The sequence below is a fragment of the Scyliorhinus canicula genome, chromosome 18, assembly GCF_902713615.1.
Source record: "Scyliorhinus canicula chromosome 18, sScyCan1.1, whole genome shotgun sequence".
Lineage (NCBI taxonomy): Eukaryota > Metazoa > Chordata > Chondrichthyes > Carcharhiniformes > Scyliorhinidae > Scyliorhinus > Scyliorhinus canicula.
The window spans coordinates 84,940,506-84,966,861 of record NC_052163.1 but is presented as its reverse complement, the minus strand read 5'-3'; the positions used below and the strand labels follow the sequence as shown (position 1 = coordinate 84,966,861).

Here is a 26,356-nt window from a genome sequence, read left to right as displayed (position 1 = left end):
TTTGTTTTTTGTAGGACCTTCTTTGGATCCTAGGATTCTTCCCCTCCCCATATGGACGCCATGATTTGTTTGTCTAGTGCTTTGTAAAAGGCCTTGGGTATGTAGATCGGAATGGATCTAAGTAGGAAGAGGTACCTGGGCAGTCAGATTTACCAAAGTTAAGACGATCAATGAGAAACAGAAAGAAACCGGAATGGTTGGATATACGAATGGACAATATTACTGTACATGATGTTAAATACATTGTTATGAAAGCTACAGCCAGTAGATGGCAGGGGTGGGGGTATCGGGGGATGGGGTTAGGGGAGGGGGGGGTTGTTCTGCTGACGGGAGAGGGACTTGAAATAGGCACTGGAAAGGAGGTCGAGGGTGGAGGCAGCTATAGGGCGGGCCAGGAAGGGCGCGACGCACGGGTCAGGGGCCGGCCCGAGAAAGGCTATGGCTGACCGGCGGGGTGGGGGGGGGGGTGGGATGTGCCCCCCGACCAGGCTGATCACCTGGAACGTCAAGGGACTGAATGGGCCGGTTAAGAGGGCGCGGGTGTTCGCGCACTTGCGGGCCCTGAGGGCGGACGTAATTATGTTGCAGGAGACACATCTGAAAGTGTCAGACCAGACCAGGCTAAGGAAGGGCTGGATTAGCCAGGTCTTCCACTCGGACTTGGACTCGAAGTCCAGAGGGGTGGCAATCATGATCAACAAGCGCGTGCAATTTGAGGCAGAGGGCATATCCGCAGACAGGGGGGGCAGATACCTGATGGTACGGGGCAGGCTGGAGGGGAGAAGAGTGGTGCTGGTGAATATATATGCCCCGAACTGGGATGACGTGGACTTCATTAAAAGAGTGCTGGGGAAGATCCCGGACTTGGATTCTCGCAGGCTAATAATGGGAGGGGACTTTAACATGGTCCTTGACCCGACTTTGGATCGGTCGTGTCCCAGAATGGGTAGACTCTCAGCAATGGCAAGGGAGCTGAAAGGGTTTATGGAGCAAATGGGGGCAGTGTACCCCTGGAGAGAGGGACAGGCACAGGAAGGGGCTACTCGTTTTACTCGCACGTCCACAAAGTATATTCCAGGATAGATTTCTTTGTGCTAAGCAGGGACTGTAGGGGGGAGGTAAAGAACACGGAATACTCAGCAATTACCATTTCAGACCATGCCCCGCATTGGGTGGACCTGCAGTTCGGGGGAGCGAGTTATCAACGCCCGCAATGGAGGCTAGATGTGGGACTGCTGTCGGAGGAGGGGATCTGCGAGAGGCTTCGGAAATGTATAAAAAATTACCTGCAGGTGAATGACACTGGGGGAGGTCTCAGCGGCGACCGTGTGGGAGGCGCTAAAGGCAGTAGTGCGGGGGGAGCTGATTTCAATTGGGACCAATAGAGCCAAGGCAGACCGGGCAGAGATGGATAGATTGGTCAGGGAAATGGGCCGGATAGATGAAGAGCACGCGGAGTCCCCGGGGGAGGTTTTACTCAGGGAGAGGCAGAGGCTACAGGCGGAACTGGGGGCACTATCCACGAGCAGGGCCGTGGAACAGCTTAGGAAGGCGAGGGGAGTGGTGTACGAGTATGGGGAAAAGGCTAGCAGACTGTTAGCGCAGCAACTTAGGAGGAGGGAGGCGGCCAGGGAAATAGGTAGAGTGAGGGACGAGGGGGGGGCACAAAGTGGAGGATCCGGTAGAATTGAATAGGGTATTCCGGGACTTCTATCGTAAGCTGTATACTTCGGAGCCGCCAGAAGAACGGAGGGGATGAAAAGGTTTCTGGATGGGTTAACATTCCCAACAGTTGGGGGGGGGGGGGGGCGAGTGGAAGAGCTGGGGGCCCCGATTAGAGTAGAGGAGGTATTGGGGGGCCTAAAGGCCATGCAGTCGGGGAAGTCCCCGGGGCCGGATGGATACCCAGTAGAGTTTTATAGGAAGTTCTCGGAGCTGGTGGGCCCGGTCTTGGCGAGGGTTTTCAATGAGGCAAGGGACAGAGGGACCCTGCCGCCGACGATGTCACAAGCCACCATATCTCTGATATTAAAGCGGGGTAAAGACCCGGAGGTGTGCGGGTCCTACAGGCCAATCTCCCTGATTAATGTAGATGCCAAGCTCCTGGCAAAGGTACTGGCGGGTAGAATGGAGGACTGTGTACCGGAGGTGATTGGGGAGGATCAAACGGGGTTCGTGAAAGGTAGGCAGCTGGCGGCCAATCTGAGGAGATTGCTCAATGTGATAATGATGCCCCCGGTGGGTAGAGAGGTGGAGGTAGTGGTGGCTATGGACGCCGAGAAGGCCTTTGACCGGGTGGAGTGGGAATATCTATGGGAGGTGCTCGGACGGTTTGGGTTCGGGGAGGGATTGGTGGATTGGATCAAATTATTATATCAGGCCCCGAGGGCCAGCGTCAGGACCAACAGAGAAGTGTCGGAGTACTTTAGGTTGTACCGAGGGACCAGGCAGGGCTGCCCGCTCTCCCCGCTGTTGTTTGCGCTGGCCATAGAGCCGCTGGCGATTGCGCTGAGAGCCGCAGAGGGTTGGAAGGGGATGGTGAGGGGCGGGGTTGAACATAGGGTTTCTCTTTATGCAGACGACCTGCTCCTGTACGTGTCGGACCCAGTGGCCGGGATGGGAACTATACTGGGAATGCTGAGGGAGTTCGGCCAGTTCTCAGGATACAAATTAAATACGGTCAAGAGTGAAATGTTTGTGGTACAGGCAAGGGGCCAGGAGAACAGATTGAGAGGGCTACCGTTTAGGTTAGTTGAGGAAAATTTCCGGTATTTGGGAATCCAGGTGGCACGAGACTGGGGCAGGCTGCATAAGTTAAATTTGGCCAGGGTGGTGGAGCAAATGAAGGGAGAGTTTCGGAGATGGGATGCACTCCCGCTGTCGCTGGCAGGGAGGGTGCAGACTGTAAAGATGAGAATCCTCCCTCGATTTTTGTTTATTTTTCAGTGCCTCCCGATCTTTATCCCACAGTCCTTCTTCAAAAGAGTTAACGGGCTGATCATGAGCTTTGTCTGGGCGGGAAAGTCTCCGCGGGTGAAGAAGGCAATGTTGGAGAGGAACCGCAGCGAGGGGGGGCTGGCGTTGCCGAGTCTGGTCAATTATTACCGGGCGGCCAACATCGCTATGATAAGGAAGTGGATGGTGGGTACGGGGTCTATTTGGGAGCGGGTGGAGGCGGCTTCGTGCAGGGGCTCCAGTTTGGAAGCCCTGGTCACGGCTCCTCTACCGCTGCCGCCGGCCAAGTACACCACCAGCCCGGTAGTGGTGGCGACCCTGCGGATATGGGGCCAGTGGAGGAGGCATGTGGGGGAGATGGGGGCGTCTGTCTGGGCGCCAATCTGCGACAACCATTGGTTTGCCCCCGGCAGTATGGATGGGGGGTTCCGAGTATGGCGGCGAGCAGGGGCGGGAAGGGTGGGTGATATGTTCCTGGAAGGGAGCTTCGCGAGTTTGAGGAGCTTGGAGGAGAAATTTGGGTTGGTAAGGGGAAATGATTTTAGATACCTACAGCTGCGGGACTTTGTTCGTAGACAGGTCCCATCTTTCCCGCGCCTCCCGCCAATGGGGATCCTAGACAGAATAGTCTCTGGGAGGGACGAAGGGGAGGGTAGAGTCTCGGGTATTTATAAGGTGCTCATGAGGGAGGAAGGGTCCCAAACAGAGGAACTGAAACTTAAATGGGAGGAGGAGCTAGGCGGGGAAATGGAGGATGGGCTGTGGGCAGAGGCCCTGAGTAGGGTAAACTCGACCGCGACATGTGCTAGGCTCGGGCAGATCCAATTTAAGGTCGTTCACCGGGCCCATATGACGGTGGCTCGGATGAGCAAATTTTTCGGGATAGAGGACAAATGCGCTAGGTGCGCGGGAGGACCAGCGAACCATGTGCACATGTTTTGGGCATGCCCTGAGCTGAGGGGGTACTGGGAGGGATTTGCGGGGGTCATGTCCCAGGTGCTAAAAACAAGGGTGGTGATGAGTCCAGGGGTGGCAATTTTTGGGGTTTCGGAAGACCCGGGCGTCCAGGGGGAGAAAGCGGCCGATGTGCTGGCCTTTGCTTCCCTGATAGCCCGGCAACGAATATTATTGGCGTGGAGGGACTCAAAGCCCCCGAAGACTGAGTGGTGGCTTGCGGACATGTCAAGTTTCCTGGGGATGGAAAAAATTAAGTTCGCCTTGAGGGGATCTGTGCAGGGGTTCACCCGGAGGTGGCAACCATTTATTGACTTCTTTGCGGGAGAGTGAGCGTCAGCAGGGGGGTGGGGGGGAGGGGGGGGGGTAGAGTAGAGTAGGAGGGAAAATATGGCGGGTAGTACGGGTGGGAGGGGAGCGGGCTTGTGCAATACGGTACGATGGAAGTATTGAAAGTACGTGGATGTTTGCACATTTTTGCCTTTTTTGCTTCCTTTCTGATGATGTCTGTAACTGTTTATAAAGCCAAAAACTACCTCAATAAAATTGTTTATTATAAATACATTGTTATGCATATCATATGTAATATTTACTGGAATAATGTATTATGTGTTTTCTTTGAAATCTCAAGGAAAGGGGATGTAGTGATATGTATAAATATTATTTAAAATTTTTTTTAGAATTCCCAATTCACCTTTTCCAATTAAGGGACAATTTAACATGGCCAATCCACCTACCCTGCACATCTATGGGTTTTGGAGGCGAAACCCACGCAAACACGGGGAAAATGTGCAAATTCCACACTGACAGTGACTCAGTGTCGGGAGCGAACCTGGGACCTTGGCGCCGTGAGGCAGCAGTGCTAGCCACCATGCTGCCCATGTTTGTGTAATATGTATAGCCTCTGACCAGTAGGTGTCAGGTAAGTAGTAGAACTTGACACTGTAGCCTGGGGGTTTGTATTAGTTCCAGTTTATAGCATTAGTTTCCTACCCACAGAGTATTATACTTGAAGGGTTGTCCAGAGATGAGACCCCTTAAAACTGAACAGCTAGGACAACACTAGAATAGTTCTAAATAAGTTCGTTTATTAAGGATTGAGATTAATCATAGAAAGTATACTCAGTAATCATTATTAACTATTAAATCTGTATTTGTATGACATAGCAGTAATAAGCATTTAAACTCTCGCTACAAGCAGTGGCCACAATGCATGATGGGATTTAAGCTAGCTAACTTCCCCATGTTTTTGAGACAAACGGGATTGTGTGGTCAGCAAATATCATAGTCAACTCAGTAAACAGTTCTTATCGGTAGCCCCAATATCCTGTTTCAGACAATCCATGGTGTAAAGAGGAAGCCAGCTTTGACATCCTGCTCTTGGATGAACAATGAAGTGGACAGGAACTGACTGCAATATGTAGGATGAGAATGTCAGAAAAACAACTTCAGAATGGACACAAGATCCTGGTAAACAACAGGTGACGGGATAGGGTTAAATCATGAGCTGATCACAAGTCATCATTTTGCTTCAAGTAAATTTTACTGGATAATATTAAAGTGACAGCTCCAAGGATTGGATCCACTGGGGTGGGCGATTGATTTTTGGAAAATCCTATAATTAGTGTGTTTTTATCAGTGTTAGCCAGATTGATCATGGCATTTATCCAGATTTCTCTCCACGTACATGAAACCATGTCTGCTGAGCTGTGTGTTAAGCTGAGCCGTAACAATGAGGGAGGAACTCCACGTAAAAGCAGGCTCAATAGTCGGGCCTTGGAAACACTCCGACAATACTATAATAAAATTAGATAGTCTAGAAATAGATGGTCTTTAGTAGGCCAACTCAGTAATTGGCTCTGTACAAGAACATATGTTAAAATGTAAGTGAAACCAACCTGCCTTCTTGTACACAGAAAGATCCCACAAGGATCAATGCAGGATCAATGCGGAACGACGAGTTGGTCTGTAAAGGTAACAGAACATCAAAAATACCCTACTTGAAATAGAAAGAATTTTAGAAATAGGAGTAGACCATACTGCCCAGCAAGCCTGCACTGTCATTCAGTAAGATTTTGATTGATTTTTATCATCTTCACTTTCTCACCCCATCCTCATATATTCCCTAATTCCCTTAGTGCCCTAAAATCTTGTAAGTAATAATAATCTTTATTTTTGTCACAAGTAGCCTAACATTAACACTGCAGTGAAGTTACTGTGAACATTCCCTAGTGGCCACACTCTGGCGCCCATTCGGGCACACAGAGGAGAATTCAGAATTTCCGTTACACCAAACAAGCACATCTTTCAGGACTTGTGGGAGGAAACCGGAGCACCCGGAGGAAACCCACACAGACACAGGGAGAGCATGCAGACACCGCACAGAAGCGACCCAAGCAGGAATTGAACCTGGGACCCTGGCACTGTGAAACAACAGTGCTAACCACTGTGCTACCGTGCCGCCCTCAATCTTGGGTTTGAATATTTTAATTGATGGAGTACTCTAAAAATTAAGTTGGAATATTAAGTTCCCAACTTTTTTGTTTAATTTGCCGCACCTCGTTGTGCACAAGGCAAACTGATCTGCTTCCATTGCTAGTTTTTCCTGTAACAGGCCGCTACAGTTGCCAAGTTCCCAACGTGGGTCACACTGTAATTTTGATTCTTGACAAACAAGGGGGCTGAAAGGTTATCGGGGGTAGGTGGAAATGTATCCATTAAAAAAAAAGAGTACCCAATTATTTTTCCCAATTAAGGGGCAATTTAGTGTGGCCAATCCACCTAACCTGCGTGTATTTGGGTTGTGAGGATGACACCAATGCAGACATGGGGAAAATGTGCAAACTCCACACAGACAGTGACCCAGGGACGGGATTGAACCCGGGTCCTCTGTGCCTTAGGCAGCAGTGCTAACCACTGTGCCACCGTGCCACTCCAGAATATTTTAAGTTACTTTTTTAATTCGTTCAGGGGATGTATATGTCCCTGGCTGGGCCAGCATTTATTGCCCATCCCTAATTGCCCTGGAACTGAGTGGTTTGCTCGTCATTTCAGAGGGCATTTAGGAGTCATTGGAATAATTTTATCCAGTGAGGTGAGAGATAAAATACCCCAATAATTGTCAACAATGGACTTGCTTCTCTCCCATTTATACAATAGCGTTGCCGTACACTGGATTCTTGGTTCAGCAGATTGTTAAAGTGCTTTACCCAATGAGAAAGAAGGTCATGCAATAATCTGGGCTGGAAATGGATTTTAATGATTTTCCTCGACTCCTGTATTCTATTCTAGGAAATGGGGGAATCATTTCCAGTGATTGTTGCTGTACATTGAGCGTGGACAAGATGGACTCACTGGGGCATGTTCCTTTGTTGACTGGCTTAGCGATACTCATTGTTACGATTGATTATTTTTTTTTTAAAAATAAATTTAGATTACCCAATTATTTTTTCCAATTAAGGGGCAATTTAGCGCGGCCAATCCACCTACTCTGCACATTTTTTGGGTTGTGGGGGCGAAACCCACGCAGACACGGGGAGAATGTGCAAACTCCACACGGACAGTGACCCAGAGCCGGGATCGAACCTGGGACCTCAGCGCCGTGAGGCGGTTGTGCTAACCACTAGGCCACCGTGCTGCCCTGTTACGATTGATTATAATAGCATTTGAGTGAAGCAGTAGAGGATGAACCAGGCCCAACATGAATTTACATATTGATGCTCGATCAATGACTCCAGAAGCGAGATTGGATGACAATTGAAGGCTTTATTGGACTAGATGTTTCCCCCAGCAGCGCAGGTGCAGAATGCAGCAGCTGGGGAGACACAGACTCTTATACTCTGCCTTACTGGGCGGAACCAGCAGGCAGGCTTCACCAATGATCTTGCTGTCTCAGGTACCTCCCACACCAATGGTCTTACAGCCTCAATCTGGGTACCGTAATACCCCTAATACCGGCTACCACATTCACCCGCTGTATAAAAAAGAGTCCGGTGGGGGTGATGGTCTTGTGTTACACAGTGGTAGAGGTTGAGATTATGGTGGTACCCGTCGGCGGTACAGTGTTTTGCCTTGTTACATATCACAACTATTTACAGTATTTATTTACATGTACATATCAAAGTGAAGCAATTGATCGATCGGGGGCCCTGGTTGTCCTCTGTGAATGTCGCAGTTTCGGCGGTGATGCAGGCGCCGGCTCGGGCATCCGTGACTCCTGGAGCCTGACTTTGGTTTCTTTGGTAGCTTCATCAACCCCAGATGGGACCAGTGAGAGAACTGATCCATCTGGGAAGGAGCCGGCCATGGGGTGCGCCGGTGGGAGGGAGGGTGGAGTGGGGGTGTGGGGGGGGGGGGTGTGGGTGGGGATCCAGCAGGCGCCAGGTCCCCGTAGGGAGACTGTACCCTGTTGGCCGTTGGGGTACGCCACGTAGGCATACTGAGGGTTAGCGTGAAGGAGGTGGACCCTCTCGACCAATGGGTCCGACTTGTGCGCCCGCACGTGTTTGCGGAGCAGGATGGGTCCAGGAGCTGCCAGCCAGGTTGAGAGCGAGGTCCCGAAGGAGGACGTCCTAGAGAAGACAAGGAGATGTTCATGAGGTTTTCATTTGTCGTGGTGTACAGCAGTGATCGGATGGAGTGGAGTGCATTGGGGAGGACCTCCTGCCAGCGGGAGACTGGGAGATTTCTGGACCGCAGGCAGGCTTCACCAATGATCTTGCTGTCTCAGGTACCTCCCACACCAATGGTCTTATAGCATCAACCTGGGTATCGTAATACCCCTAATACCGACTACCACACATTTACAAAGAGAAAGATAGATTGGGGGGAAAAAATGCCCTTCCCTTGAAACAATCATATTTAATTCTCCACATATGCAGTCTGAGCTGCAAAGTGTTTCTTACATTTTTTGTTTATTTTTATATTGCTCTTTGGGGCATGGGCAAAATTTTCTGAGTTCAGAAAATGTTCGGCCACTGAGGTCACTCCCTGTTCATGGCAGCAGCATGCTTTCCTATTCAACATTCTGAAAGGTGAACAATTATCAATGTGCCGCGATGGTCTATTCCGGTGGCGGCAATGTGCTGAGCGGCGCACATCAGATCGCTCTCCTCCCAACCGAACCCAACAGGCAATTTATTGAGAATTTAGGCTTAAAAAGCCCACCAAAACCCAGCCAAAGGCGAAAGGCACACAAAAGGAATATGCCTGGAAATAATAATAAATTGAGGGGAAGGCGAGATGTAAGGAGCAGCAGCGAAGGAAAACCGCAGGAGCTGCAGGTGTGCAGGCGGATGGCCCCACGCGGCGGAGGTTCGGACGAACCAGGAAGGGGGAAATCTGGCGAACCGTACAGCGGAGAAGGAAAAGGATGCGGCGACCCCCCCCCCCCCCCCCCCGCACATGGAGAACAGTGGAGAAGAGTGCTGAAAAGGGAGCTAAATGCCATAAAGGAAGCGATCAGGACGGAGCTCCACGTGATGGTGAAGGAGCTGATGTCGGAGGCGACATCACTGGGTTGACTGACAGGTGAGTAAGGAGGGTAGCCAGCACCCGCACTGGAGGCTGGACATGGGACTTTTAGCTGATGAGATGTGTGGGTGGCTGATGAAATGTATCCAGAACTATCTGGAAGTCAACAACACGGGGGACATTTCGGCTGCGGTGGTCTGGGAGGGGAGCTGATCTTGATATGGGCCCACAGGGAGAAGGCAGACAACAGAGACGGACCGACTGATAAAAAGGAAATACTACAGGTCGACAGGAGGTATGCGGAGATCCCAGAGGCAGGGCTTCTAAGGGAACGACGGAGGCTACAGGTGGATTTTGGCTTGTTAACTACAGGGAAGGCGGTGGAGCAACTGAGGAAGGCGAAGGGGGCGATCTCTGAATATGGGGAGACGGTCAGTAGAATGCTTGCGCAGCAGCTTAGAAAGCGGGAGGTAGCCAGGGAGATTGGGAAAGTAAGGGACCGGGCTGGGAACTTGGTCGGAGATTCAGCTGGGGTCAATAAGGCGTTCGAGGAATTCTACAGCAGGTTGTATGAGTCGGATCCTCCAGCTGGGCCGGAGGGGATGAGGCAATTCTTAGGCGGGGCTGAAATTCCCGAAGGTTGATGATGACTTGGTAGAGATAGCAGATGGGCTGAAGGTCATGCAGTCGGGTAAAGCCCCAGAACCGAATGGGTACCACGTGGAGTTTTACAAAAAGTCCTCTGGGATGCTGGGGGTCACTACTGATGAGGACATTTAATGAGGCAAGGGAGAGAGGGGGGCTTCCCCCGACAATGTCACAGGCCACTATCTCATTGATCCTGAAGGACCCGGAGTTATGGGGTCTCCCGACTAAATGTAGATGCCAAATTGTCGGCTAAGATCTTGTCCTCAAGGATTGAAGACTGCATTCCAGATGTGATTGGGGAGGACCAGACGGGATTTGTTTAGGGGAGGCAGTTGGTGGCCAACGTAAGACGGCTGTTGAATGTTATCATGATGTCCCCAGGGGGTAGGGATGTAGAAGTAGTGGACGCAATGGACGCAGAGAAGACACTTGACCGGGTGGAATGGGATTATCTTTGGGAGGTACTGGGGCGGTTTGGGTTTGGGCGGGGTTTCATTGACTGGGTCAGGCTGCTGCATCAGGCACCCATGGCAAGTGTTCGGATGAACAGGCTGTCATCGGGCTATTTTAGGCTGCACTTGGGGACAAGGCAGGGATGCACCTTTTCCCTGCTGTTGTTCGCACTGGCCACAGAACCGCTGGCAATTCGGTTGAGAGCCTCAAAGGCTGGAAGGGACTGGTCTCGGGGGAGGGGGGGGGGGGGAAACAGAGTCTCGCCATACGCGGACAATCTGCTCTTCTATGTGTTGGACCCATTGGAAGGGATGGAAGAAATTATGGGGATTCTGAGGGATTTTGGCTGGTTTTTGGGCTACAAATTGAACATGGGGAAAAGCGAGATGTTCGCGATCCAGGCAAGGGGGCAGGAGAGGTGATTGGGGGAGCTGCCGTTCAGGGTGGTAGGGGGAAACTTTCGGTACCTAGGCATCCAGGTGGCGCGGGAATGGGAACGGCTGCACAAACTTAATCGGGCCCGACTAGACCAAACAAAGGAGGATTTTCGTTGGTGGGACGTGCTCCCGCTATCACTGGCTGGGAGAATACAGACAGTGAAAATGTCGGTTCTCCCAAGATTCCTGTTTGTGTTTTAATGTCTCCCCATCATTATTCCTCGGTCCTTTTTTAAACCGGTCAACAAGGTGATCTCGGGCTTTCTATGGGCGGGAACGCAGCTGGGATGAGGGCAGGCTGGCACTCCCGAACTTTAGTAATTATTACTGGATGGCAAATATAGCCATGATTAGGAAGTGGATGGGGGGGGGGGGGGGTGTCGGTGTGGGAGCGAGTAGAGGCGGCATCTTGTAAGGGCACTAGTTTGGGGGCGTTGGTAACGGTGCCTCTGCCTTTCCCGCCGGCACGCTACTCCACCAGCCCTGTGGTGGTCGCGGCCCTGGGAGTCTGGCGCAATGGAGGAGACATATGGGTGCAGAGGGAGCATCGGTCTGGTCTACAATTCGCAATAATCACCAGTTTGTCCCGGGGAGGTTAGATGAAGGGTTCCAGAGGTGGCAGAGAGCAGGAATCGAGAGGATGGGCGATATGTGTATAAAAGGGAGCTTTTCCAGCTTGAAGGAGCTGGAGGAGAAGTTTGAACTGACGGGAGGGAATGACTTTAGGTACCTGCAGGCGCGAGACTTCCTACGCAGGCAGGTCTCAACCTTCCCGCTCTGAACTCCAAGGGGAATACAGGGTAGGATAGTTTCCAGAGTGTGGGTAGGTGAAGGGAGGGTTTCGAACATTTATAAGGAGCTTATGGGGTGAGAGGAAACACAGACCGAGGAGCTGAAACTAAAATGGGAAGAGGAGTTAGGAGGAGAGCTAGAGGATGGTCTCTGGGTGGATGCATTGAGCAGAGTCAATGCGTCCACAACATGTGCCAGGCAATTTAAGGTCGTTTACCGGGCTCACATGACAGTGGCCCAGATGAACAGGTTCTTTGGGGTGGAAGACAGATGCGCAAGGTGTGCGGAAGGACCAGCGAACCATGTTATATGTTCTGACCATGCCCGAAGCTTAGGGGATTCTGGCAGGGGTTTGCGGACGTCATGTCCAAAGTGTTGAAAACAGGGGTGGTGCCGAGTCCAGTGGTGGCGGTTTTCGGGGTGTCGGAAGATCCGGGATTCCAGGAGGAGAAAGAGGAGACGTTCTGGCCTTTGCCTCTCTGGTAGCCTGGAGGAGGATATTATTAGCTTTGAGGGACTCAAAGCCGCTGAAGTTGGAGACCTGGCTCACTGACAAGGCTAGCTTTCTCTGTCTGGAGAAAATCAAGTTCGCCTTGTCAATGTTAGGGTTCGCTCAGAGGTGGCAGCCGTTCGTCGACGTCTTGAGGGAAAATCAACCATCAGCAGAAGAGGGGGGGTGCGGTGGGGTTAGTTTAGTGTAGAGTATGGGGTTAGAAGAGAGGAAGATGGCTTTTGCACTATGTTTATATTTATATGTACCCTGTTTCTTCTGTTACTGTTATAAAGCCATAAATACCTCAAAATGTTTATTAAAAAAAATTAATCCAAGGTAAATAGTGGGCGGGGGAAAGAAGTGGGAGTGAGGGACTGGAGTTATTTTAGCATTGCTGTCAGTGGGCTGAGGGCTAAGGTAACAGCAGGAAGCACCAGGATTATGGCAGTAGCAGGGAGGATATGATTTAACACACAATTATTTTACAGTAATTAAAAATCTATCACTTTTTTCAATTTGCAGGTGATACATTGACTAAGAAGTCAACATAAATAGCTGCAGTATCCGTTGTCCTCATATGTTATGGGAGTTTTCCAATATTTATACCTCCAGCAACTTCACAAAAACAGAGATCTTATTACTGTACCACATTGCTGTTTGTGTGAGTTTACAGTGTGCAAATTGCCATGTCTCCTACATTACAACAGAGACTCCATTTCAAAAGTACTTAATCGGCCGTAAAGCGCTTTGAGATACCTTGTGGTTGTGAAAAGTGCGATATAAATGTAAACTTTTTTTGACATTATTGAAGGCATCATGTTTTCCTGCCACACACAAGCCACGCGTGTATGATCAGTTTACATTCAGCAGCAGACTTGCACCACTGGGTGGCACCATGAGCAGACATTTCTGTAGTTCTCACAGAATGCACAAAACAGACACTAACCATTCAGCCCATGTTGTCCCTCCTGGAGATTATGCGCCACACCCCTCTCCAGGTGGGTGTGGAGCGGTTAGATGAAAGGTTGGGTATGTGATAGCAACAAGGAGGTAGGGGAAAACATGAGCAATTGGGGAAGAAAATTGTAATGAACTCCAATTGGCTTTATTGGTTGGCCAATTGGAGTATGAGCTCCCTCAATGATAGCTCATTGAGGGGGCCCATATAATCACCTGTGTAGGCTTTGTGAGCAGCTTAAGTTGACTGGACTGCTAGCAGCACTTTTTGTAGCTGCTCCTGTAATATCGTTACTGTAAATAAATATTGGTGTGGTGACGGAATTCCTGCCTCCTGTGGATTACTACAGTGGCGACGAGGTAAACTAAGAATTTTGCGGAGACCAGCTGCCGCACTCGGAGGGTAAGCCTTGCCATTTTAAATATGCCGTTTTTTGGAAGGTTAGAGGCATTCGACCCGGCTATTGAGGACTGGTTCCAGTATGTGGAGAGAATGTGTTACTTCTTCCGGGCAAATGATATACTGACGGATGAAAGGAGACGGCTTATCCTGCTGTTGGCGTGCGGACCCTCAGCTTTTGCCATTATACGTAGTCTGGATTATCCCGATGCGCCGGACACGAAACTTTCCAAGAAGTAACGGAATTGGTGTAAGAGCACTACGACCCAAAACCACCCCTCATTTTGCGTAGGTACAGATTCTACACAGCGAAGCGGGAAGCTAGGGAGTCAGTCACAAATTTCTTGACCCGCCTGAGAAGGCTGGCGGAAAAGTGTGAATTCGGCCTGACGCTAAATGAAATGCTTCGGGACCGGTTAGTGTGTGGTATAAACGACCTCACAATACAGAAGCGCCTGTTGGCGGAAACAGAGCTAGACTGCAGGCAGGCGTTACAGCTCACACTGTCCCTAGAAAAGGCAGCAAGTGGGGCGCAGGAACTACAGGGCACGCCAATGGAGGTAGATACCTGTGAGAGGGACTACCACAACGGGTCCTGCTATCAGATAGCTGCCCTCAGGAAAAACCTGAGGAATAGAGGGAAAAATGAAAACCCCAGAACTGCCCCCAAGTCTGCCAAGACTAACTGGAGACAGAGGGAAGTACTGGCTGAGACTCCCCCAACAGAGAAGGACCATTTCTGGCACCAGACAGAGTGGGGTAACAACGACAGAAACCCTAGAAGGAGGTGGCAAAAGAGGAATAGCAGGTGGGGACGCAGGGAAGTACACAACCTAGACGCCCCATCCCCCTCCGAAGAGGAACAATTATATAATATTGCAACGAAAAAAAGCAGAACCCATTAGGATTACCCCACGGGTGAACGGGCGGCCGACAATAATGGAAATAGACACGGGTGCGGCCGTATCAGTAATGGGAGTGGCAGCATTTAGAAAAATTAACAAAAACATTGACAGGGGGCAGCAGGGTAGCATGGTGGTTAGCATAAATGCTTCACAGCTCCAGGGTCCCAGGTTCGATTCCCGGCTGGGTCACTGTCTGTGTGGAGTCTGCACGTCCTCCCCCTGTGTGCGTGGGTTTCCTCCGGGTGCTCCGGTTTCCTCCCACAGTCCAAAGATGTGCGGGTTAGGTGGATTGGCCATGCTAAATTGCCCGTAGTGTCCTAATAAAAGTAAGGTTAATGGGGGGGGGGGGGTTGTTGGGTTACGGGTATAGGGTGGATACGTGGGTTTGAGTAGGGTGATCATGGCTCGGCACAACATTGAGGGCCGAAGGGCCTGTTCTGTGCTGTACTGTTCTATGTAAAACTTAAAACCTACACGGGGGAACCCCTGGAACTTCTAGGCACGACTCATGTACCCGTGGAATATGAGAAACAATTGTTCAGATTACCGTTGACGATAGTAGAGGGCTCCGGACCGAGCTTAATTGGACGGAACTGGCTGAAAGACCTAAAATTAGATTGGATGAAAATTTTCCACAGTGGAAGCGGGCAGTTGAGTGGAGTACTCCAAAAATACCCGGAGGTCTTCCAGGAAGGTTTGGGGGAAATCATAGGCGCCAAAGCAACTTTGCACGTGGACCCAGAAGCCCTTCCGAAATTTTGTAAGGCCAGGCCGGTACCTTTTGCATTAAGGAAAAAAGTAGATGACGAAATAGAAAGGTTACGGCGCGATGGCATTATCAGACCAGTACAGTTCTCGGAATGGGCAGCGCCGGTGGTACCAATTTTGAAGCCAGACGGCTCGATACGTCTCTGTGGAGATTTCAAACAGACAGTAAACAAATACGCACTGCTGGACAAATACCCAATCCCGAAAATAGACCACCTATATGCCAAATTGGCAGGTGGGCTTTTGTTCACGAAACTGGACATGAGCCACGCCTACCTGCAGTTAAAACTGGACAAGTGCTCCCAGAAGTTCGCTACAATCAACACCCTGAAGGGCCTTTTTCGTTATACTAGGCTACCTTTCGGAGTGTCATCAGCCTGCGCTATATTCCGTCGTACGATGGAAAATATTCTGCAGGGACTACCGCAGGTGGCGATTTATTTGGACGTGTCTTAATCACGGGTAGGACAAACAAGGAACACTTAAGGAACCTGGAGGAAGTGCTCAGGCGTTTCGCAAAGGCAGGTGTACGGCTAAAAAGGGAAAAATGTGTTTTTCTGGCCCCACAAGTGATGTACCTGGGATGTAAAGTAGACGAGTCAGGCTTACACCCATTAGAAGACAGAGTAAGGGCAATAAAAGAAGCCCCAGCTCCCACCACGGTCCAGGAGTTACGATCATTTCTAGGGTTGGTAACCTATTATGGAAAATTTATAGAAAATAGGGCATCCATCCAAGAACCCCTCCACCAGCTACTAAAAAAGGGGCAAGAATGGAAATGGTCCACCCGCCAAAACCGAGCATTTAGGGACATTAAGGAACAGCTGTCATCCGAAAATGTCCTAGAGCATTATGACCCAAGGAAGGAGTTGGTGGTCACTTGTGATGCATCCCCCTATGGGGTAGGAGCCGTCTTAGCCCATAGAGAAAGGAATTGGGAAGAACGGCCAAAAGCCTATGCTTCGAGGATCTTGGCGATGGCTGAGAGGAAATTCGCCCAAATTGAGAAGGAAGGACTGGCAGTGATATTCGTAGTAAAAAAATGTCACCAGTATCTGTACGGGCGGAAATTCACCATAGTGACGGACCATAAACCGTTATTAGGATTATTAAAAGAAGACAAGTCAATACTCCCGATTGCATCAGCTAGAATCCAACGCTGGGCGTTGCTACTGGCGGCGTATAGATATGTTCTGGAGCACAGACCGGGAACGTGAGTAGCAAATGCAGATGCTTTGAGCAGACCTCCCCTCCCGGACACTCCGCCGCAAATACCAAAAGTAGAGGAGACAGTAATGACTCTAAATTTTTTGGACACCCTACCAGTAGACTCACAACATATTCAGTTGTGGACGCAAAAAGACCCAGTTTTAGCCAAGATGAAGCATTTACTGCTAACAGGGGAACTGGAAAGACCAGTGGAGCCCCAGATGCACCCATACTGGAGCAGAAGGGACCAAATAACCATAGAAGACGGTATCCTATTATCGGGAGCCCGGATAATCATCCCAGCTCAGGGCCGTCAGGCAATCTTAACCGAGTTACATCACGGACACCCAGGCGTGTCTAAAATGAAGATGCTAGCTCGAAGCTACATTTGGTGGCCAGGTTTGGACACAGACATAGCAGCCTTGGTACGTCGGTGCCAGGAGTGCCAACAGGGGCAAAGAGTGCCACCAGCGGCGCCATTGCACTCGTGGGAATGGCCAGGCAGACCGTGGACCCGCCTGCATATTGACCACGCCGGCCCTTTCATGGGCTCAATGTTTTTGGTGATAGTGGACGCCCACTCCAAATGGTGGACGTCCACCGGGTAAACACGGCAAGCACAGCATCGACAATTGAAAAGCTCAGGGCCTCGTTTGCAACACATGGACTTCCGGAGGTATTGGTGTTGGATAACGGAACGACATTCACAAGTGGGGAATTTGGAAAATTCCTGAAGGAAAATGGAGTCCGTCACATCAAAACGGCCCTCTACCATCCAGCGACCAACGGCCTGGCAGAGAGAGCGGTCCAGACACTTAAAGCGGGACTCAAGAAGCAGCCGGCAGCGTCAATAGACACAAAGCTCTCCCGCTGGCTGTTTGATTACAGGACCACACCGCATTCCACAACGGGCATACCGCCAGCTGAACTCTTAATGGGAAGGCGGCTGCGAACGAGGCTGAGTCTCCTTTAACGGGGAAAGTGGAGAAACAACAGGAGGCCCAACGCAGGGGGCATGATAATAGTCGGCAGCAGAGACATTTCCAGGTGGGGGCACTGGTTTGGGTCAAGAATTATGGGAATGGACCAACGTGGGTCAAAGGCACAGTAGAGTCCCAAACAGGGCCCATATCCTATGAGGTTTCAATAGGAGGTAAGATGCTGAAGAAACACCTAGACCAAATAAGGGCAGCGGAACCACACCTGGAGGCAGGCGAAGCAGGACCGCCTCAAGCTGGTATAGCCCAGACGGAAAGGATACCCACACCCCAGCCCCGAGCAATTTTTCCAGACCCCGTCATCCAGTCGTCAGAGTCGGAGATGGACACGCTCGATGAGGCCGCCGCGACACCCCAAGGAGGAGGAAGAACAACTTCCAAGGAGGTCGTCAAGGAAAAGACGAGCACCTATAAGGTACACCCCGCTCACTTCGGAGAACGACCCGGCGGACGACACAGAGGTGACAGACCCAGACATGAGGAGCAGGAAGAAGCTCAGAGGAATGCCAGGTGGCAGGAATTCCTCGGACCTTGGGGGGGATGGGTGTAATGAACTCCAATTGGCTTTATTGGTTGGCCAATTTGAGTATGAGCTCCCTTAATGATAGCTCATTGAGGTGGCCCATATAATCACCTGTGTAGGCTTTGTGAGCAGTCTTAAGTTGACTGGACTGCTAGCAGCACTTCTTGTAGCTGCTCCTGTAATATCGTTATTGGAAATAAATATTGGTGTGGTGACGGAACTCCTGCCTCCCATGGATTACTACAAAAATGTAAGGAAGTAACTGAGGACCACATGTCCCCAGCCCAATATCAACCTGCAGCTATTGTTGGTTCCTTCCCCTGCTGCACCAAAGCATATTGTACCATCTTCCACCTCTCAGTCAAAATGGAAAGAAAAAGTGTGAGGAGGTCAAGAGTGCAGGGATAGTAAAGCAGAAAATAACAATGAGAAAATAACAATAAAAACATGAGACAGAAGTAGTAATATAAAGATAACAGATACAAGTAAGAGAATGACCATGTTCCCTGACGTATATGTAAAAACAGGAAAGATTTATTATTACTAAAGCTAAAATTGGTTTAGAACCGGCAGCCCAGGGGTGTACACAACAGCTGCATTTGCTTACGAGAGCACGCACTTCATTGAGGTAAGACGCCTAATTTAAAAAGACTCTTTAAAAGGATGGAATAAATTTTTTTATAAAAAATGACAATATATATTTAAAACTAAAACACCAATGCATATTCAAATCTTAAAAAAAAATTCTAATAAAGGGGTAATTTAACACTGCCAATTCACCTATCATAGAACATAGAACACTACAGCGCAGTACGGGCCCTTCGGCCCTCGATGTTGCGCCGACCTGTGAAACCTGTACATCTTTGGGTTATGGGGTCAAAACCCACACAACACAGGGAGAATGTGCAAACCAAACTCCACATGGACAGTGACCCAGAGCGGGGATTGAACCTGGACTTCAGCCCCTTAAGGCAGCAGCACTAACCACTGCACCACCGTGCTGACCTTCAAAATCTAATCTAACACTAAGGGAATGTGATAGGCTAGTAGGTTGAACATAAGCAGGAAACTACATTTCTCCAGGAAGCATGAAGGAGCAAGAAGATTAATTTAATGAGCGACTTCAGTCAACCAGTCTTCAGGTTTAAAGTTAATGAGACAGGGGATGTGAGGGGAAAGGGGTTATCACATGATAAACTACATGATAAATCAGGGACTGGTTTAGCACAGTGGGATAAACAGATGGCTTGTAATTCAGAACAAGGCCATCAGCATAGGTTCAATTCCTATAAAAGCCTCCCCGAACAGGTGCCAGAATAAGGCAACTAGGGGCTTTTCACAATAACTTAATTGAAGCCTACTTGTGACCATAAGCTATTATTAAACTTGGACATTTTGGTTCTCCTGCGGCTTTTGGCTCCAACAAGTTCCCACCCAGAGGTCAGTTTTGATAACAGACTTCTAATGGAGTTAGGGTGAAATCTGGAGGAGGTGACAGGACAAGGCAGATCTGAATCCAAACCTGGGCATCCAATCTAAAATGATACGGAGTTGACTTCCGGTTGCGGCTATGACCAGCTAAGTCGCACGTTTGGCTGCTCCTGCGGGGAAGGTGTTTTCGGGCCGATTGGAGGGCCCCTAACGGCGCTGGAACGACGATTCCCGGTGGGGGAAGGTTCCCAGAGGAGAACCCTGCAAAATTTATGGTCGTCACCCGAAGTGGGGCAGAAAAAAAAGCGGCAGCAGCTCCCCGAAAAAAGCGGGGGAAGAAACCCAAAATGGCGGCCGGCGGCGCACCCGAGGACTGGAGGAAATGGGCGGAGGAGCAGCAGGCCGTTCTCCTGCGCTTCTTCACGGAGCTGAAAGTGGAGCTGCTGGAGTCGATGAACGCGACGACCACCAGGCTGATGGGAGCCCAGGCGACCCAAGAGGCGTCAATTCGGGAGCTGCAGCAGGAGATGGCTGTGAGGGAGGAGGAGGCCACGGTCCTCGTGGGAAAGGTGGAGGTGCACGAGGCACTCCACCTGAAATGGCAAAACCGACTGGAGGAGATGGATACCCGCATGAGGCGGAAAAACCTGAGGATCCTGGGCCTGGCAGAAGGGCTGGAGGGGTCGGACCTCCCGAGGTATGTGGCAGAAATGCTGGGCTCACTGATGGGGGCCGGGGCCGTCCCTTCGCCCCTGGAACTGGAGGAGGCCTACAGAGTAATGGCCAGGAAGCCAAGAGCAAACGAACCCCCGAGGGCGGTGCTGGTTCGGTTCCAGCGATTCAGTGACCGGGAGAGGGTGCTGAGGTGGGCCAAGAGAGAGAGGAGCAGCAAATGGGAGAACTCGACGGTGAGGATCTACCAGGACTGGAGTGCGGAGGTGGCGAAGCGGCGGGCCCGGTTCAACCGGACGAAGGCGGTGCTGCATGCCAAGAGAATCAGATTCGGGATGCTGCAGCCAGCGCGCTTGTGGGTGACCTATAAGGACCAGCACCACTATTTCGAGTCCCCGGAGGAGGCGTGGGCCTTTGTCCAGGAAGAAAAGCTGGACTCGAACTAGAACCAGGGGATACTTGGCGGTCGTTGCCGCTCTGGTACTTTAAGCTGGACACGTGGCTTTCTTTGGTTGGATTTTCACTTGGCTGTATTTTTGGACCCTTTTTTCTCTCTACCAGTTTTTTTTTCTTTTTCTGTTATTTATAATGTTATGTTGGGGGGGCGGGGTGGGGGGGGAGTGCCGGGGGTATGTGTTTCTTGTGGGGGTTTTTTCTATCGGTGTGGGATCGGGGACGGGGGTGGAACTGAAGATGGAGGGGTGGGGAGTGGCAGGGCGAAAGCGCGGGCTTTCCTCTGGTTTCCCGCACACGGGGCAGAGGAGGGAGGAGGGTGGGAGGAAGGGGCGTGGTCAGCAATGGCTCCCTTTCCCGCGCTGGAGCGGGGTCAAGGAGGGGTGGTAAGGGGGGGGGGGATGTCCCCCATGCCGGGAGGAGTCGGATTGTGGCAGGGGCAGCCGGGTCAGCGTAAACCAGCTGACTTACGGAAGTACTATGGAGGGTGCATCGCGGCTAGGAAGGGTCCTAGCCTGGGGGGGAGGGGGGTGGGGGGGGGGGGAGGGGGAGGGGGGAAGGGGGGGGGCTACCGGGTTGCTGCTGAAAAGGCCAGGGGAGGAGAAGTTGAGGACCGGAGGGGTGGGGGGAGGGCGCCATCGCCATGGGGAGCGGGTCAGAAGGGGAGGGCTGACTCGGGGCGAGCAGGTGACAGGATATGGCTAGTAGGCAGGGGAGAGGGGCGGGCTGCCCTTCGACCCGGCTGATCACTTGGAATGTGAGGGGGCTGAATGGGCCGGTCAAGAGAACGAGAGTAATCTCGCATTTGAAGGGACTGAAGGCGGATGTAGCAATGCTACAAGAGACCCATTTGAAGGTGGCGGACCAGGTCCGCCTGAGAAGGGGGTGGGTGGGACAGGTGTTCCACTCAGGACTGGACGCAAAGAACCGGGGGGTGGCGATCCTGGTAGGGAAGAGGGTGTCGTTCGTGGCGGCGGAGGTGGTGGCGGATAAAGAGGGTAGATATGTCATGGTGAAGGGTAGGCTACAGGGGGAGAAAGTGGTGATGGTTAATGTGTATGCCCCGAATTGGGACGACGCTGGCTTCATGAGGCGCCTACTGGGCCTCATTCCGGACCTGGAGGCAGGGGGCCTGATCATGGGGGGGGACTTCAACACAGTGCTGGACCCCGTGCTGGACAGATCGAGTTCAAGGACGAGTAGGAGGCCGCAGCGGCAGAAGTGTTAAAGGGGTTTATGGAGCAGATGGGAGGGGTAGATCCCTGGAGGTTTGGGAGGCCGAGGGCGAGGGAGTATTCCTTTTTCTCCCATGTCCACAGAGTCCATTCTAGAATTGACTTTTTTGTATTGAGCAGGGGACTGATCCCGAAAGTACGGGAAGTGGAGTACTCGGCCATAGCGGTCTCAGACCATGCGCCACACTGGGTAGATTTGGAAATGGGGGAGGCGCGAGACCAGCGTCCGCTGTGGCGCCTGGATGTGGGGTTGCTGGCGGATGAGGAGGTGTGTAAGAGGGTCCGGAAGAGCATTGAAAGATATCTGGACACTAATGACATGGGGGAGGTGCAGGTGGGGATGGTCTGGGAGGCCCTGAAGGCGGTGATCCGGGGGGAGCTGATCTCCATACGGGCGCATAGGGAAAGGAGGGAGAGACAGGAGAGGGAGAGGCTGGTGGGGGAGCTTTTGGACGTGGATAGGAGATATGCGGAGGCACCAGAGGAGGGGCTGTTGGGGGAACGGCGCAGTTTGCAGGCTAAGTTCGACCTGTTGACCACCAGAAAGGCAGAGACACAGTGGAGAAGGGCGCAGGGCGCGATTTATGAATATGGGGAGAAGGCGAGTAGGATGTTGGCGCATCAGCTCCGCAAGCGGGATGCGGCTAGAGAAATTGGGGGAGTGAGGGAGAGGGGTGGGAACGCAGTGCAGAAGGGGCCAGAAGTAAATGGGGTCTTCAGAGACTTCTATAAGGAGCTGTATCGGTCAGAGCCGCCGACGAGGGGAGGGGGGATGGAGGGCTTCTTGAACAAATTGAGGTTCCCCAAGGTCCAGAGGAGCTGGTAGAGGGGCTGGGGGCGCCGATAGGGTTAGAGGAGCTAGTCAAGGGGATTGGGCATATGCAGACGGGGAAGGCGCCGGGGCCAGACGGGTTCCCGGTGGAATTTTACAAAAAATATGCGGATTTGGTGGGCCCTGTGCTGGTACGAGCCTTCAACGAGGCATGGGAGGGGGGGGCTCTGCCCCCGACAATGTCGCAGGCACTGATCTCTCTGATCTTGAAGCGGGACAAGGACCCCGTGCAGTGTGGGTCATATAGGCCTATCTCGCTCCTGAATGTGGACGCCAAGTTGCTGGCAAAGATCCTGGCTACCAGGATAGAGGATTGTGTGCCAGGGGTGATACACGAGGACCAGACGGGTTTTGTGAAAGGGCGGCAGCTTAATACGAACGTGCGGAGACTGCTAAACGTCATCATGATGCCGGCAGTGGAGGGTGAGGCGGAGATAGTGGTGGCATTGGACGCGGAGAAAGCATTTGATAGGGTGGAGTGGAAGTACCTGTGGGAGACGCTGGAACGGTTTGGATTTGGGGAGGGATTTATTAAATGGGTGAAGCTGCTCTATTCGGCCCCAACGGCAAGTGTAGTGACGAATGGTAGGAGATCGGAGTATTTTGGGCTCCACCGGGGGACCAGACAGGGGTGCCCCTTGTCCCCCCTGCTCTTCGCACTGGCAATTGAACCGTTGGCGATGGCACTGAGGGGCTCAGGGGGGTGGAGAGGGCTGACAAGGGGCGGGGAGGAGCACCGGGTATCGCTATACGCGGACGACCTGCTGCTATACGTGGCAGACCCAGAAGGGGGAATGCCGGAGGTGATGGAACTGCTAGCAGAATTTGGGGACTTTTCGGGGTACAAGCTAAACTTGGGCAAGAGTGAGGTATTTGTGATACACCCAGGGGACCAGGAAGAGGGAATCGGGAGACTCCCGTTGAAGAGAGCAGGAAAGAGTTTTAGATATTTAGGGGTGCAGGTGGCAAGGAACTGGGGGGACTCTCCACAAGCTGAACTTCTCCAGGCTGGTGGAACAGATGGAGGAGGAATTTAAAAGGTGGGACATGGTGCCGCTGTCGCTGGCGGGCAGAGTGCAGTCCGTTAAAATGACGGTCCTCCCGAGGTTTTTGTTTTATTTCAGTGCTTGCCCATCTTCCTCCCTAGGGCCTTCTTCAAAAAGGTGACGAGTAGCATCATGAGCTACGTGTGGGCGCACGGCACCCCAAGGGTGAGGAGGGTCTTCTTGGAGCGGAGTAGGGATAGTGGAGGGCTGGCATTACCCAATCTTTCGGGGTATTACTGGGCGGCAAATGTATCGATGGTGCGCAAGTGGATGATGGAAGGGGAGGGGGGCAGCTTGGAAACGAATGGAGAGGGCGTCCTGTGGCAACATAAGCCTGGGAGCCCTAGTAACGGCGCCATGGCCGCTCCCTCCCACGAGGTACACCACGAGCCCGGTGGTGGCGGCCACCCTCAAGATCTGGGGGCAGTGGAGGCGACATAGGGGGGAAGTGGGAGGTCTGATCGAGGCACCGTTAAGAGGGAACCATAGATTCATCCCGGGGAACATGGACGGGGGATTTCAGAGCTGGCACAGGGTGGGCATCAGGCAGCTGAAGGATCTGTTTGTAGATGGGAGGTTTGCGAGCCTGAGAGAGCTGGAGGAGAAATTCGGGCTCCCCCCGGGAAACATGTTTAGACATTTGCAGGTGAAGACATTTGCTAGACGCCAGGTGGAAGGGTTTCCCTTGCTCCCCAGTAGGGGGGGCGAGTGATAGGGTGCTCTCGGGGGTCTGGGTCGGAGGGGGGAGGATATCGGACATCTACAAAGTAATGCAGGAGGCGGAGGAGGCATCAGTAGAGAAGCTGAAAGCCAAGTGGGAGGGGGAGCTGGGAGAACAGATAGAGGATGGGACATGGGCTGATGCCCTGGAGAGGGTTAATTCTTCCTCCTCGTGTGCGAGGCTTAGCCTCATTCAATTTAAGGTGCTACATAGAGCCCATATGACGGGGACAAGGATGAGTCGGTTCTTGGGGGTGAGGACAGATGTGTCAGGTGTTCGGGAAGTCCAGCGAACCATGTCCATATGTTTTGGGCATGTCCGGCACTGGAGGAGTTCTGGAAGGGGGTGGCAAGGACGGTGTCGAGGGTGGTGGGGTCCAGGGTCAAACCAGGATGGGGACTTGCGATCTTTGGGGTTGGGGTGGAGCCGGGGGTACAGGAGGCGAGAGAGGCCGAGTACTGGCCTTTGCGTCCCTAGTTGCTCGAAGAAGGATACTAATACAGTGGAAGGACGCGAGGCCTCCAAGCGTGGAAACTTGGATTAATGACATGGCAAGCTTTATTCAGTTGGAAAGGGGTCAAATTCGCCCTGAGAGGGTCGGTACAAGGGTTCTTCAGGCGGTGGCAGCCTTTCCTCGACTTTTTGGCTCAGAGATAGGGTACAGAGGTCGCAGCAGCAGCATCCCGGGGGGGAGGGGAGGGGGGGGGAGGGGGGGGGGTGGCAACAACGGTTGTGGTGGGTTATTTACGGTTGAAATGCGGGCAAATTTGCTCGCAGTTCATGTTGATGTTGATTGTTGCTGTGTTTGTTTTTGGGGGAGGGGGGAGGGGGGGGGGATGGACAACGCCGCGCTGAGTTCGGGCGGGGGGGGTGATATTTGTTAAGAGGGAATATTTTGTAATATTCTATAGTTAGTTGGGGTAAATATCTTCATGTAAAAAATTCTTTCAATAAAAATTATTTTTTAAAATGATACGGAGTTTGATCCTTGATCCCAGAGGGAACAATCTGATTCATTTTTAAAAACGTTTCCCATTAAGGGGCAATTTAGCATGGCCAATCTACCTCTCTGTACATCTTTGGGTTGTGGGAGGAGACCAACACGGACACGGGGGAGAATGTGCAAAACTCCACATGAACAGTTGACTCGGGGCCAGGATCGAACCGGGTCCTCGGCTCTGTGAGGCACCAGTGCTAACCATTGCCCACCTTGCCGGAAAAAACCTGGAGCGGAATTCTCCGACCCCCCCCCCCCCCGGGGGTCGGAGCATTGCCCGGGGGCCGGCGTCAATCCGCCCCCGCCGTGTCCCGAATTCTCCGCCCCCGAGATTCAGCGGGGGAGCGGGAATTGCGCCGGTCGGCGGGCCCCCTGCAGCGATTTCCAGCCCGCGATGGGCCGAAGTCCCACTGCTGACAGGCCTTTCCCGCCGGCGTGGTTTAAACCACCTCTGGTACCGGCGGCAATGGCGGCGCAGGCGGGCTCCGGGGTCCTGGGGCCCCGGCTGGCGTGGAGCCAAAGGCTGTTCACGCCAGCCGGCGGAGTGGAAACCACTCCAGCGCGGGCCTAGACCCTAAAGGTGCGTAGAATTCTCCCCGCCGGGTAGGGGAGAATCCCGGCCCTTATTCCTGAAAGATCACCAATGCCTCCACAATCTCCTCAGCCACCTCCTTCAGAACCCTGGGGTGTAGTCGGATGATTTATCCAGCTCAGACCTTTCAACTTCCCCAGCACCTTCTTAGTGATGGCCACTACACTCACCTTGCACCATACTTTCTTGAAGTTCTGGTATGCCACTGTGTCCTCTACTGTGAAGAACTGATGCAAAGTACCTATTCATTTTCTCTGCTATTTCCTTGTTCCCCATTACTCTTCTTCAGCCTCATGTTTCAGTGGTCCAATGTCCATTCTTGCCTCTCTTACCTTTGCATGTCGAAATAAATCTCTTGCAATCTCCTTTTATATTACTAACTAGCTTACACTTATATTTCACCTTCTTACCCT

At 52.0% G+C, this 26,356-nt stretch overlaps 1 long non-coding RNA gene across 1 annotated transcript in view; it reads left to right on the top strand.

The window, feature by feature from the left end:
- The window catches only part of LOC119953570, a 53,605-nt gene that overhangs the window by 7,907 nt on the left and 19,342 nt on the right, over positions 1 to 26,356 (top strand). The window contains exon 2 of the long non-coding RNA XR_005458049.1: positions 5,246 to 5,379. This is a non-coding gene — a long non-coding RNA (uncharacterized LOC119953570). The remainder of the gene's footprint in view (positions 1 to 5,245; positions 5,380 to 26,356) is intronic.